Below are 13974 nucleotides of genomic sequence, written 5' to 3' on the forward strand. Positions count from 1 at the left end.
TCTTGAAGAGATCTCTAGTCTTTCCCATTCTGTTGTTTTCCTCTATTTCTTTGCATTGATCTCTGAGGAAGGCTTTCTTATCTCTTCTTGCTATTCTTTGGAACTCTGCATTCAGATGCTCATATCTTTCCTTTTCTCCTTTGCTTTTCGCTTCTCTTCTTTTCACAGCTATTTGTAAGGCCTCCCCAGGCAGCGATTTTGCTTTTTTGCATTTCTTTTTCTTGGGGATGTTCTTGATCCCTGTCTCCTGTAGAATGTCATGAACCTCAGTCCATAGTTCATCAGGCACTGTATCTATCAGATCTAGTCCCTTAAATCTATTTCTCACTTCACTGTATAATCATAAGGGATTTGATTTAGGTCATACCTGAATGGTCTAGTGGTTTTCCCCACTTTCTTCAATTTAAGTCTGAATTTGGCAATAAGGAGTTCATGATCTGAGCCACAGTCAGCTCCTGGTCTTGTTTTTGTTGACTGTATAGAGCTTCTCCATCTTTGGCTGCAAAGAATATAATCAGTCTGATTTTGGTGTTGACCATCAGGTGATGTCCATGCGTAGAGTCTTGTGTTGTTGGAAGAGGGTGTTTGCTATGAGCAGTGCATTATCTTGGCAAAACTCTATTAGCCTTTGCCCTGCTTCATTCTGTACTCCAAGGCCAAATTTGCCTGTTACTCCAGGTGTTTCTTGACTTCCTACTTTTGCATTCCAGTCCCCTATAATGAAAAGGACAACTTTTTTGGGTGTTAGTTCTAAAAGGTCTTGTAGGTCTTCAAAGAACTGTTCAACTTCAGCTTCTTCAGCGTTTCTGGTTGGGGCATAGACTTGGATTACTGTGATATTGAATGGTTTGCCTTGGAAACGAACAGAGATCATTCTGTCGTTTTTGAGATTGCATCCAAGTACTGCATTTCGGACTCTTTTGTTGACCATGATGGCTACTCCATTTCTTCTGAGGGATTCCTGCCCGCAGTAGTAGATATAATGGTCATCTGAGTTAAATTCACCCATTCCAGTCCATTTTAGTTTGCTGATTCCTAGAATGTCAACGTTCACTCTTGCCATCTCCTGTTTGACGACTTCCAATTTGCCTTGATTCATGGACCTGACATTCCAGGTTCTAATGCAGTATTGCTTTTTACAGCATTGGGCCTTGCTTCTATCACCAGTCACATCCACAGCTGGGTATTGTTTTTGGTTTGGCTCCATCCCTTCATTCTTTGTGGAGTTATTTCTCCACTGAACTCCAGTAGCATATTGAGCACCTACTGACCTGGGGAGTTCCTCTTTCAGTATCCTACCATTTTGCCTTTTCATACTGTTCATGGGGTTCTTAAAGCAAGAATACTGAAGTTGTTTGCCATTCCCTTCTCCAGTGGACCACATTCTGTCAGACTGCTCCACCGTGATCTGCCCCTCTTGGGTGGCCCCGCGGGCATGGCTTAGTTCCATTGAGTTAGACAAGGCTGTGGTCCTAGTATGATTAGATTGACTAGTTTTCTGTGATTATGGTTTCAGTGTGTCTGCCTTCTCATGCGCTCTTGCAATACCTACCGTCTTACTTGGGTTTCTCTTACCTTGGACGTGGGGTATCTCTTCGTGGCTGCTCCAGCAAAGCATAGCCACTGTTCCTTACCTTGGACGAGGGGTATCTCCTCACCGCTGCCCCTCCTGACCTTGAACGTGGAATAGCTCCTCTAGGGCCTCCTGCGCCCACGCAGCCACCACTCCTTGGACATGGGGTTGCTCCTCCCGGCTGCCGCCCCTGACCTTGGACGTGGGGTAGCTCCTCTTGGCCGTTCCTGTGCCGTTGCAGCCCGGCACTCTTGGCCGCTGCCCCTGACCTCGGACGTGGGGTAACTACTCTTGGCCGCCGCCCCTTGGGCATGGGGTCCTCCCGGCTTCTGCCCCTGACCTCGGACGTCGGGTAGCTTCTCTCGGCCGCGCTATGTGCACCGGTTGCAGCCACAGAGAAGTTCCTTTAGCAAGTTATTCCACCATAAATTACATTGTTAGTGTAAACTGTCTGGTGTTTACCTTGGGTGTGGCCCAAGGTCTTAAGTGAAAGTGAAGTCACTCAGTTGTGTCGACTCTGCGACCCCATGATTGTTGCCTCCGAGGATCCTCCGTCCATGGGATTTTCCAGGCAAGAGTACTGGAATGGGTTGCCATTTCCTTCTCCAGGGGATCTTCCCTACCCAGGGATCAAACCCAGGTCTCCCACACTGTAGGCAGACACTTTACCCCCTGAGCCACCAGGGCCCTCAAGGCCCAAGGTCTTAGGTGTATATAAGACAGTCTTATCAGGCACTGTATTCCAAAGGCTTAGAGATTATCTCTCAGGACATTTCTTTGCAATGTGAAAGATTTGAAAACTCCAAATCTACTGAGTTAACCTTTCACTGCACAGAAACCAGGGGTAAAGCCTACTTCAGAAAGGAAAAGGTATGTATTCTCAGTTCCTTGGAAGAGAAAATTAAGGCAAGAACTAGAAAATCTTCAATCAGTTTAGCAAATTGGCCATCAGTGATGACCTTAACTCTAGCAATTTGTTTGTATTTGTTTGTTTTGACTGTGCTGGGTCTTTGTTGTGTTCAGGCTGCTCTCAAGTTGTGGCAGTCGGGGGCTGCTCTCGGGTTGTGGTGCTCAGGCTTCTCACTGCCGTGGCTTCTCTTACTGCACAGTACAGGCTCTGGAGCTCTTGGGCTTCGGTAGTTGTGGCCCCCAAGCTCTAGAGCACAGGCTTAATGGTTGGGATGCATGGGCTTAGTTGCTCCGCAGCACGTGAGATCTTCCCAGATCAGAAATTAAACCCTTGTCTCCTGAGCCACTAGGGAAGCCCAACTATAGCAATTTGAATTACATTGTCATGGAAAAAGCCAGATTGCACACCTGTGGAAGGAATGGATTACAAATATGAGGCAATAGCTTGAGAACCTTGAAGGGATGGAGAAACTTGAGCAGGATTTACAATGGGACTAGAATTGCCAGATAAGTTACAGTATGCCCAGTTAAATTTGAATTTCAGATAAACAACAAATAATGTTTTCTAAAATGTGCATAAAATTGGCCATTTTAAACAGTGTACCATTCAGTGATATTTAGTACCTTGATAGTATTGTGTAGCCTGTCATCACTGTCTAATTCCAGAGCATTTTCTTCACCCCCAAAGGAAACTCTGTACCCTTTTAGCAATCGCTCCAGATTTCCCCCTTTCTCAGACCCTGACAGCCACTAATCTTTGCCTCTTTGGATTTGCATACATGGATATATGAATTTTGTATAAACGGAATATGCAGCTTTCTGTGTCTGACTTCTACTTAGCGTATTTTCAGGGTTCATTGATACTATAGCATGTTGTTGTTGTTTAGTCGTTAAGCTATGCTTGACTCTTGGCAACCCCATGGACTGTAGCCCATCAGGCTCCTCTGTCCATGGGATTTCCCAAGCAAGAATACTGGAGTGGGTTGCCATTTCCTCTACAAGGGATCTTCCTGACCCAGGTATCGAACCTGTGTCTCCTGCATTGGCTTGAATTCATTACCACTGAGCCACCTGGGAAGTTTATTATAGCATGTACTAGTACTTCATTCCTTTTTGTGGCTGAATAATATTTTGTTGCATGGATATACAGTATTTTATTTATCTATTCATCAGTTGATGGACTGGGTTTTTTTTTCCCCTTTTAGCTGTTGTGAGTAGTGCTGCTGTAAATTAGTTCAGTTCATTTCAGTCGCTCAGGCATGTCCAAAGCTTCACAGCCCCATGGACTGCATCATACCAGGCTTCCCTGTCTATCACCAACTCCCGGGGCTTGCTCAAACTCATGTACACTGAGTCAGTGATAATGTCCAATCATCTCCTCCTCTGTCGTCCCGTTCTTCTCTTGCCTTTAATCTTTCCCAGCGTCAGGTTTCTAATGAGTCAGCTTTTCACATCAGGTGGCCAAAGTATTGGAGCTTCAGTTTCAGCATCAGTCTTTCCAGTGAATATTCAGGACTGATTTCTTTTAGGATGGACTGGTTTGATCTCCTTCCTGTCCAAGAGATTCTCAAGAGTCTTCTCCAACACTACAGTTCAAAAGAATCAGTTTTTTGGCGCTCAGCCTTCTTTATGGTCCAACTCTCACATCAGTACATGACTACTGGAAAAACCATAGCTTTGACTATATGGACCTTTTTTGGCAAAGTAATATCTCTGCTTTTTAATATGCTGTCTAGGTTGGTCATAGTTTTTCTTCCAAGGAGCAAATGTCTTTTAATTTCATGGCTGTAGTCACCATCTGCAGTGATTTTGGGGCCCAAGAAAATAAAGTCTCTTACTGTTTGCATTGTTTCCCCATCTATTTGGCCATGAAGTGATGGGACTTGTATGCCATGATCTTAGTTTTTTACATGTTGAGTTTTAAGCCAACTTTTTCCACTCTTCTCTTTGGCTTTCATCAAATACCTCTTTAGCTCCTCTTCACTTTCTGCCATAAGGGTGGTGTCATCTGCATATCTGAGGTTATTGATATTTTTCCCAGAAATCTTGATTGCCGCTTGTGCTTCATCCAGCCCGGCATTTTACATGATGTACTCTGCATGTAAGTTAAATAAGCAGAATCCGTTGTTCCATGTCTGGTTCTAACTGTTGCTTCTTGACCTGCATACAGATTTCTCAAGAGGCAGGTCAAGTGGTACTCCCATCTCTTTAAGAATTTTCCAGTTTTTTGTGATCCACACATCAAAGGCTTTGGTGTAGTCTGTAAAGCTGAAGTAGATATTTTTCTGGAACTCTTCTTGCTTTTTCTACTATCCAGTGGATGTTGGCAATTTGATCTCTGGTTCCTCTGCCTTTTCTAAATCCAGCTTGAACATCCAGAAGTTCTTGGTTCACGTACAGTTGAAGCCTTGCTTGGAGAAATTTTGAGTATTACTTTGCTAACATGTGAAATGAGTGCACCTGTGTCATTGTTTGAACATTCTTTGGCATTGCCTTTCTTTGGGATTGGAATGAAAACTGATCTTTTCCAGTCTTGTGGCCGCAGCTGAGTTTTCCAAATTTGCTGGAATACTGAGTGCAGAACTTTCACAGTATCATCTTTTAGAATTTGAAATAGCTCTGCTGGAATTCCATCACCTCCAACTAGCTTTGTTCATAGTGATGCCTCCTAAGGCCCACTTGACTTCACATATCGGGATGTCTGGGTCTAGGTGAGTGATGACACCATCGTGGTTATCTGGGTCATTAAGATCTTTTTTATATAGTTCTGTGTATTGGGCTTCCCTGATAGATCAGTTGATAAAGAATCCACCTGCAGTGGTGACTGGTTAGATTCCTGAATCAGGAAGATCTGCTGGAAAAGGGATAGGCTACCCACTCCAGTATTCTTGGACTTCCCTTATGGCTCAGCTGGTAAAGAATCTCCCTGCAATGTGGAAGACCTGGGTTAGATCCCTGGGTTGGGAAGATTCCCTAGAGAAGGGAAAGGCTACCCACTCCAGTATTCTGGCCTGGAGAATTCCACAGACTATATAGTCCATGGGGTCACAAAGAGTTGGACATGATGAGCAACTCTCACTTTCTGTGTATTCTTGCCGCCTCTTAATATCTTATGCCTCTGTTAGGTCCATACCATTTCTGTCCTTTGTTGTGCCCATTGGCTCAGCTGGTAAAGAATCTGCCTGCAGTGTAGGAGACCCGAGTTCAGTCCCTGGATTGGGAAGATCCCCTGGAGAAGGGAAAGGCTATGCAGTCCAGTATTCTGGCCTAGAGAATTCCATGGACTATATAGTCCATGGGGTCACAAAGAGTCAAACACGACTGAACGACTTTCACTTTTTACTTTGCATGAAATGTACCCTTGGTATTCTGATTTTCTTGACGAGCTCTCTAGTCTTTCCCATTCTGTTGTTTTCCTCTATTTCTTTGCATTGATCACTGAAGAAGGCTTACTTACCTCTCCTTGCTATTATTTGGAACTCTGCATTCAGGTGGGTATACCTTTCCTTTTCTCCTTTGCCTTTCTCTTCTCTTCTTTTCTCAGCTATTTGTAAGGCCTCCTCAGACAACCGTTTTGCCCTTTTGCATTTCTTTTTCTTGAGGATGATTTTGATCAATGCCTCCTGTGCAGTGTCCATAGTTCTTCAGGTACTTTGTCTATCAGATATGCTGATAGACAGCTCTATCAGCTCTTTTGAATATTCACTTATAAACTTTTGTTTGAATACCTGTTTTTAGTGTTTTTAAGTATATAGAAGTAAATTGCTGAGTCATGTATTAATTCTGTGTGTAACTTATTGAGGAACCTCCAGACTTCCATGGTGGCTATACCATTTTACATTCCTAGTACCTCAGAATGTACTAGGGTTCCAGTTTCTCCACATCTTTGTTATTTGAAAAAATAGCCATCCTAGTGGATGTGAAGTGATATCTTATTGTGGTTTTGATTTGCATTTCCCTAGGGACTCATAATGCTTAGTATCTTTTCAATCATAATGTCAAATTGTCTAGCCCATGAACACAGGATGTCTTTCAGTTTTGTACCTTCTCAGTTAAATTTATCCCCAAGTATTATTTTTGATGCTATACTAAATGGAGTTTTCTTATGTTCCTATATGACTTGCTGATTGCTGAGCCTGGTGGGCTGCCGTCTGTGGGGTCGCACAGAGTCGGACACGACTGAAGCGACTTAGCAGCAGCAGCAACAGCAGTGTATAGAAATACAGCTGACTTACCCTGCATCTTTATGAACTCTTTTAAGTGGGTGTGTGTATATTCTCTGTGATTTTCTATATATGGGGTCTTGTCATCTGTGTGTTTAGTTTTACTTGTTCCTTTCTACTTTGGATGCCTTTTAATTTCATTTTCTTCCTAATTGCTCTAATTAGAACTTCTAGTACAAAATTAAATTGTAGTGGTGAAAGCAGGCATCCTTGTTTTATTCCAGATCTTAGAGGGGATGCTTTCAGTCTTTCACTATAGACTATGATAATAGACCCCATGGATTTTTCATAAATGCCCTTTACTATATTCAGGAAATTCTATTCATAGTTTGCTGAATGTGCAATAAATAATTTTTTAATGTTAGTATGTCCCAAGTAGTACATGGAACATTCTTATACTAAACAAATTATCAACCAAAAAAATCCATTTTTATCCAAATTTATCCAAATTTCATATTTAAGTCGACATTTAAATTTTTTATTTGCTAAATTGATAACCTTAAGAAGGACAAGGCTGGATTCTTTTAGGTGGTCGATGGAGGCAGAAGAGACTTTAATGTTATTTGCATATTGAGGAAAGGATCCAATAGTCAGAGATAAGTTTAAGATTCAAGAGAGAGGCAAGAACAGATGGAATAAGGCCCTGGAGGGGAGGGACAGAGTTAGGGTCAGATTTGTGCATGAAGAGCTTGGCTGCCTTACCTTGGTTCCCACATAAGTTTTCTGACTCTGCTATTAAGGTGTTAAGTAAATGGTATTAGAACCCTTTGCCCATCTGTGCCTTGTTTTGATCCTACAAAATTTTTAAGAGTAAAAACTGTGTCCATTTGTGCCTAGCAGTGTACCTTGTGCACATATTAAGCTCTTGAAGATTGCTCCAAGTATATAATGTTGCAAGCTTCTTTTGGACTTAGACCTGTGTTCTGGCCTTCCTGTGTCTGAGACAGCTGTCTTTTATTTTAACTAGCTATAAGAGAAATGAACACAAGTCAGATTTTTTACTTAGATGGACGAGTAACTCAATTTAGAAATTATAACAAGTAAGATTGCTCCAAGTATATAACATTGCAAGCTTCTTTTGGACTTACACCTGTGTTCTGGTCTTCCTGTGTCTGAGACAGCTGTCTTTTATTTTAACTAGCTGTAGGAGAAATGAACACAAGTCAAATTTTTTACTTAGATGGACGAGTAATTCAATTTAGAAATTATAACAAGTATTATACTTCTTTAAAGGCTGAAGTGCCCAATTTATAAAATTGCTCAGTGCATTGGTATTTCACCCACTCTTTGAGGCTAAATGCTTTTCTCTTATTTGACAGGTAGTCTTCTCTTTTTTTTGATCTTATAACCTGTTTGAGCCTAGTCTTTAAAATATGTGTATCTGCCAGAATTACTTTCCATTACATTTTCATGAAACTCAAAAATCAGTTTGTATAACTCAGCTATGGCAACTTCTTTGTAAGCCAAAGGAAGACGGATGTAGAGGTGTTCAGAAAGTGTCATGGTCACCTTATTCTCTTCTAAATTATCCCTCCACACTTCCCTACTTCTAGGTTCTGAGTCTTCAGCAACAAAAAGATTTGCTTGGCTGCTTGAAGGAAACACAGACAGAAACCTTTGAGATAAGATGACCAGTTTGTCCCAGTTTGCTTGGGACTTTCCTGTTTTTAGCACTGAAAATTCCACTTTCTGAATAGACCATATGGTTGGTCACCCTCCCTCTGGATCTCTTTTCAGTACTGCTCTTGTACATTCCCTTCCTCACTCTGAGTACAGGGAGGCAGAGGAGAAATGTCTGTCTCCATTTGGACATCCAGTTCTGTATCGGCTGTTAGCTGTGAGAAGTACTCCGAGCATGTATCTGGAGCCTTATTCTTACTTATATCATCCTGTGACCCCAGGAACCCAGCCCCATTGTTTTATCAACTTACAACTCTAAACATACAAAAAGAAAACTTTTCTACTGAGTCATATTTATCATTTAAGTGACAGGTACACCAAGAATAAGCATGATGGTTTGTTTCAAGTTTGTTTCTTACAGTGTGGGTTGTTGTTGTTGTTCAGTCGCTCAGTCGTGTCCAACTCTTTGCAACCTCATGGACTGCAGCACACCAGACTTCCTGTCCTTCACCATCTCCTGGAGTTTACTCAAACTCATGTCCATTGAGTCAGTGAGGCCATCCAATCCTCTGTCGTCCCCTTCTCCTCCTGCCTTTAATCTTTCCCAGCATCAGGGTCTTTTCTAATGAGTCAGCTTTTCGCATCAGGTAGCCAAAGTATTGGAGCTTCACTTTCAGCATTAGTCCTTTCAGTGAATATTCAGGACTGATTTCCTTTAGTATTGACTGGTTTGATCTCCTTGCTGTCCAAGAGATTCTCAAGAGTCTTCTCCAACACTACAGTTCAAAAGCATCAGTTGTTTGGTGCTCAACTTTCTTTATGATCCAACTCTCACATATCTACATGACTACTGGAAAAACCATAGCTTTGACTATATGGACCTTTTTTGGCAAAGTAATATCTCTGCTTTTTAATATGCTATCTAGGTTAGTCATAGCTTTTCTTCCAAGGAGCAAGCGTCTTTTAATTTCATGGCTGTAGTCACCATCTGCAGTGATTTTGGAGCCCAAGAAAATAAAGTCTCTCACTGTTTTCCTCGTTTCCCCATCTATTTGCCATGAAGTGTTGGGACCACTTGCCATGATCTTAGTTGTTTGCATATTGAGTTTTAAGCCAGCTTTTTCACTCTTCTCTTTCACCTTCATCAAGAGCCTCTTTAGTTCCTCTTCACTTTCTGCCATAAGGGTGGTGTCATCTTCATATCTGAGGTTATTACTGTTTCTCCCAGCAGTCTTGATTTCAGCTTGTGCTTCATCCAGCCTGGCATTTTACATGATGTTCTCTGCATATAAGTTAAATAAGCCGAGTGACAGTAGTGTGGATAGTGGAATTAAACTGGAATCTTCAGTTAAAGGGCTTAGATCTGGGTGAGGAACTTTAAGACTTCTGTGGTAATAGTGTGTTTGGATTTATAAAATAAAAAGACAGTACATGGGATCCTTGTGATGAAACTATTTCGTATCTTGACTTTGGCACACAGAAAGTGATTACATAGATCCGTGCAAAGAATAAAATTGCATAGAACTTAATCCACAGACAAACACAAATGAGTCCTTGTAAAACTGGTGAAATCTGAGTAAAATCAGTGGATCGTATCATTGTTCATTTCCTGGTAGTAATGTTGTACTCTCACTATGTAAGATGTTATCATTGAGGAAACTGGTTAAAGTTATGAGAGATCTCTTTGTATTGTTTCTTAACCACGCACATGGATTTACAATGTGATGTTAAAAAGTTTCATTAAAATTTTTAAAATAGAATATTTTTTAGAAGGTAGCTTTGAAATCCTTGTGAGATATTCAGTAATATCTTATACATAGTTCATTTTCCTCCTTCATGTTCTTAAAGAATCCTTTCTTTTTAGAAAAAACAAAATGTCAAGGGAAAAACTGAGACTGCTAGTTTATTTCTAAGTTTGTCCTTTGATATTCTTTGATATCTTCAGAAAGCCATTTGCGAAGATAGGCCCTCATGTAGTACAAAAAGGATAGTGCAAACACATCAACCAGAGGAACGGGAAATCCTTTGAAGGGTCAATTGCCTCTAAGTGGTTCAAAATTGCTAGTGTCATCTAGGAGGTTAATGGATGACTTCTCATTTAGTGTCATTTCTCTCCCTAGTTATAAGGTTTCTATGACTTTCGTCTGAACAGTAGCTTTCAAATACTTTTACTACACCACTTAGTAGGAAATACATTTTTCATCAAAACCCAGAATAGATATAATTTCATATGTACATATATCTGAAACTAAAGTTTCACAAAACACTGATCACCCTCATGTATGATATATTCTGACTTCTTTCTATTTTACTTAATTTTTTAAAATGCTGGTTATAGCTCAGTAATTTGAGTTCTTGATTCTTGATCTACAGTTTGGAAAAATATTGCCTCAGCCCTCCAGGTAAAGTAGTCTAAAGCCTGTTGGCATGACATTCGGGGCCCTTCCCAGCCCTTCCTCCTACAGCTAAGTGGCGTATTCAGCATTTCCTGGCTGCCCTCACACTGCCCTGCTCCTGTGCCTTGACTTTACTGGCCTTCTCCTAGTGCCTTTCCCATTTTGTTCCTGTTCTTGTCTCTCGGCTTCTATGGCCGAGCATATCTTGCATTTTTAATATTTGTCACTAGTAGATAGTGTCTGTCCTTCGAAGTTGCCCATGAGTTTAGCCATGTGCCTTAGTAGTCTCTAGTTCAGAGGTTACTCCTGTGAGTTCTTCCCTGACTGTTGGCAGGTGTTTTCAGTCTTTTTCGTCAAAAGCCACAGGATGTTTTATGTGGAACATAGTATGTATTTGTTACATGTATTTGTATAAAACTGAAACAAGTCTCATGACATAATGCACTATGTGCACTTCTGTATTATGTGCTCTTTTAGTTCATATTTCTTTTCTTCAACCCATAACTTGATTTTAAAACAAATTGAAAAACATTGATTAGACCATCCTTCCCTGCTTTGAGTGTCATCTGTGAAAAAACTTTGTATTACTACCTGTTACAAACCTTTGTATTCCATAATCACAGTTGGGAGAGATTTTGTAATGCTTCAAGACTTGAGGACAGGACTATTTTATCTTTTTTTTCCTCACAAAAAGACTTACAGAGAATATTTATTGCAGCTTTTTTTTTTTCATAGTTGAGAAAAATTTAAATATAAGTAAGGTCAGTGGAGAAATAAACTCTGTTTTTAGTAGTACAATTGAATACTATGAAGAAGTTAAAATGAACAGACTAGATATACACATTTCAACATGGAAAAACTTAATAACATTTAATAGAAAAGCAAATTGCAAGGTAATATACTGTAAATTATCAGTAATGTACATTCAGTTCCGTTCAGTTGCTAAGTCGTGTCCAACTCTTTGCAACCCCACAGACTGCAACATGCCAGGCTTCCCTGTCCTTCACCATCTCCAGGAGTTTACTCAAACTCATGCCATTGAGTTGGTGATGCCTAACCATCTGATCCTCTGTCACCCTCTTCTCCTGCCTTCAGTCTTTCCCAGCACCAGGGTCTTCTCTTCAGGTGGCCAAAGTATTGGAGCTTCAGCTTCAAGCAGCAGTTCTTCCAATGAGTATTCAGGGTTGATCTCCTTTAGGGTTGACTGGTTTGATCTCCTTGCTGTCAAGGGGATTCTCAAGAGTCTTTGCCAGCACCAGAGTTAGAAAGCATCAGTTCTTCAGCACTCAGCCTTCTTACGCTCCAGCTCTCACACCTGTACATGACTACTGGAAAACCACAGCTTTGACTATATGAACCTTTGTTGGCAAAATGATGTCTTCGCTTTTTAATATGCTGTCTAGGTTTGTCATAGCTTATCTTCCAAGGAACATAATTTCATGGCTGCACCCACCATCCACAGTGATTTTGGATCCCAAGAAAATGAAGTCTGTCTCCATTTCCATTTTATCCCTATCTGTTTGCCATGAAGTGATGGGACTGGATGCCATGATCTTAGTTTTTTGAATGTTGAGTTTTTTATTTTTAAATTATTTATTTAGTGTCTGTGCCACGCAGCATGTGGGAATCTTAGTTCTCTGACCAGAATCGAACCCATGCCCCTGGCATTGGAAGCACAGAGTCTTAACCATTGGACACCAGGGAAGTCCCAAATGTTGAGTTTTAAGACAGCATTTTCACTCTCCTCTTTCATCCTCATGAGGAGACTCTTTTTCTCTTCACTTTCTGCCATTAGGCTTCCCTGGTAGCTCAGATTCCTGGGTTGGGAAGATCCTCTGGAGAAAAGACAGGCCCAGTATTCTTGGGCTTCTCTGGTGGCTCAATTGGTAAAAAAAAATCCCCCTACAATGAGGGAGACTTGGGTTCAATCCCTGGGTTGGGAAGATCCCCTGGAGAAGGGAACAGCTACCCACTCCAGCCTTTGCCCTGCTTCATTTTGTGCTTCAAAGCTAAACTTGCCTGTTTTCCCAGGAATCTTTTGACTTCCTGCTTTTGCATTTCAGTTCCCTATGATGATGCTGGAGAAGGAAATGGCAACCCACTCTAGTATTCTTGCCTGGAGAATTCCATGGACAGAGGAGCTTGGTGGGCTATAGTCCATGGGGTCACAAAAGAGTTGAACACAACTTAGCCACTAAACAACAACAACTATCCATCCATATTCCTACCTGTTAGAGGTAATTCATGTTACTCTTTTGGAGTGATGCTAAATAACTTGTTTGTTAACATGTGAATTCAAAGCACTAACTGGTTTGCTCTTGGAGCATCTGAAGCTTCCAGTTTGAGGAATTCTCAGGTTTCTCTAGGAAGAGGCATGATCCATGAATCGGGAATGACAACAGCCAAGTCAAGAGGTCCCCCAAGGGCCAAGGTCAGAGAGGTCAGAACCACAAGAGGATGGTCCTCGAGCAGGGTGGAGTCAGAGCCAAAGGGTGGACACCACCCCTTCCCCAGCTGTGGCCACTGCAGGAAAGTTCCTGAGAGTCACAGGTCCACTAACCTCCTCGCCATCCAAATGACTGTTCTACTGCTTTCTGTGAGATCAGTCTTAAAGAAACAGAGTCTCTGTTTCATAAATGATGGAACTCTGTAAACATAAAAAATAAATAAATAAAAGGTAAAATCTGCTTAATTTTAATCTTTGTAGTGTAATAGTAAAAAGTTGCAAACAACTAAAATGTCCACCTAAAAGAGGATGGTTTATTATTTATACCCCATCCTATTCCAAAATGATTTTAAGGTAGCTTTCACAACATACCTTATTACATAAAAATAAGTGAAGAATTCAGGCAGAGAGAAATCTGAGGGTTGGGCCACAGATTTCATTCTGAGTTTTCTAGTGCCAAAGTAAAGATTGTAATCAATTACATGATTCATATTCATACTTACAATACTGAGTTGATTGGAAGAAGCAACTGTTCTAATACTGAGGCCAAAAAGAGATTTTTCTCTTGAGTCCTAGAGGATAACCATGCAGAATAAAGAATGATCATTTTGACAACTTTAGAGAGCTGTTTCATATAAAATTCCTTGCTAATAACCACACAGACCAATGAAATATTTGGTAAAGAGTATATGAGCTTCCCAGGTGGTATAGTGGTAAAGAGTCTACCTGCCAATGCAGGAAACACAGGAGACACAGGTTCAATCCTTGGGTATGGAAGATCCCTTGGAGGAGAAAGTGGCAACCCAC

The 13974-nt window shown here is 41.0% G+C and overlaps 1 protein-coding gene across 2 annotated transcripts in view; it reads left to right on the plus strand.

Annotated features, from left to right (window-relative positions):
• UBOX5 (U-box domain containing 5) overlaps positions 1-13974 on the plus strand; it is a 44225-nt gene that overhangs the window by 11683 nt on the left and 18568 nt on the right. The window lies entirely within an intron of this gene.

Source organism: Capra hircus, chromosome 13, assembly GCF_001704415.2.
Source record: "Capra hircus breed San Clemente chromosome 13, ASM170441v1, whole genome shotgun sequence".
Lineage (NCBI taxonomy): Eukaryota > Metazoa > Chordata > Mammalia > Artiodactyla > Bovidae > Capra > Capra hircus.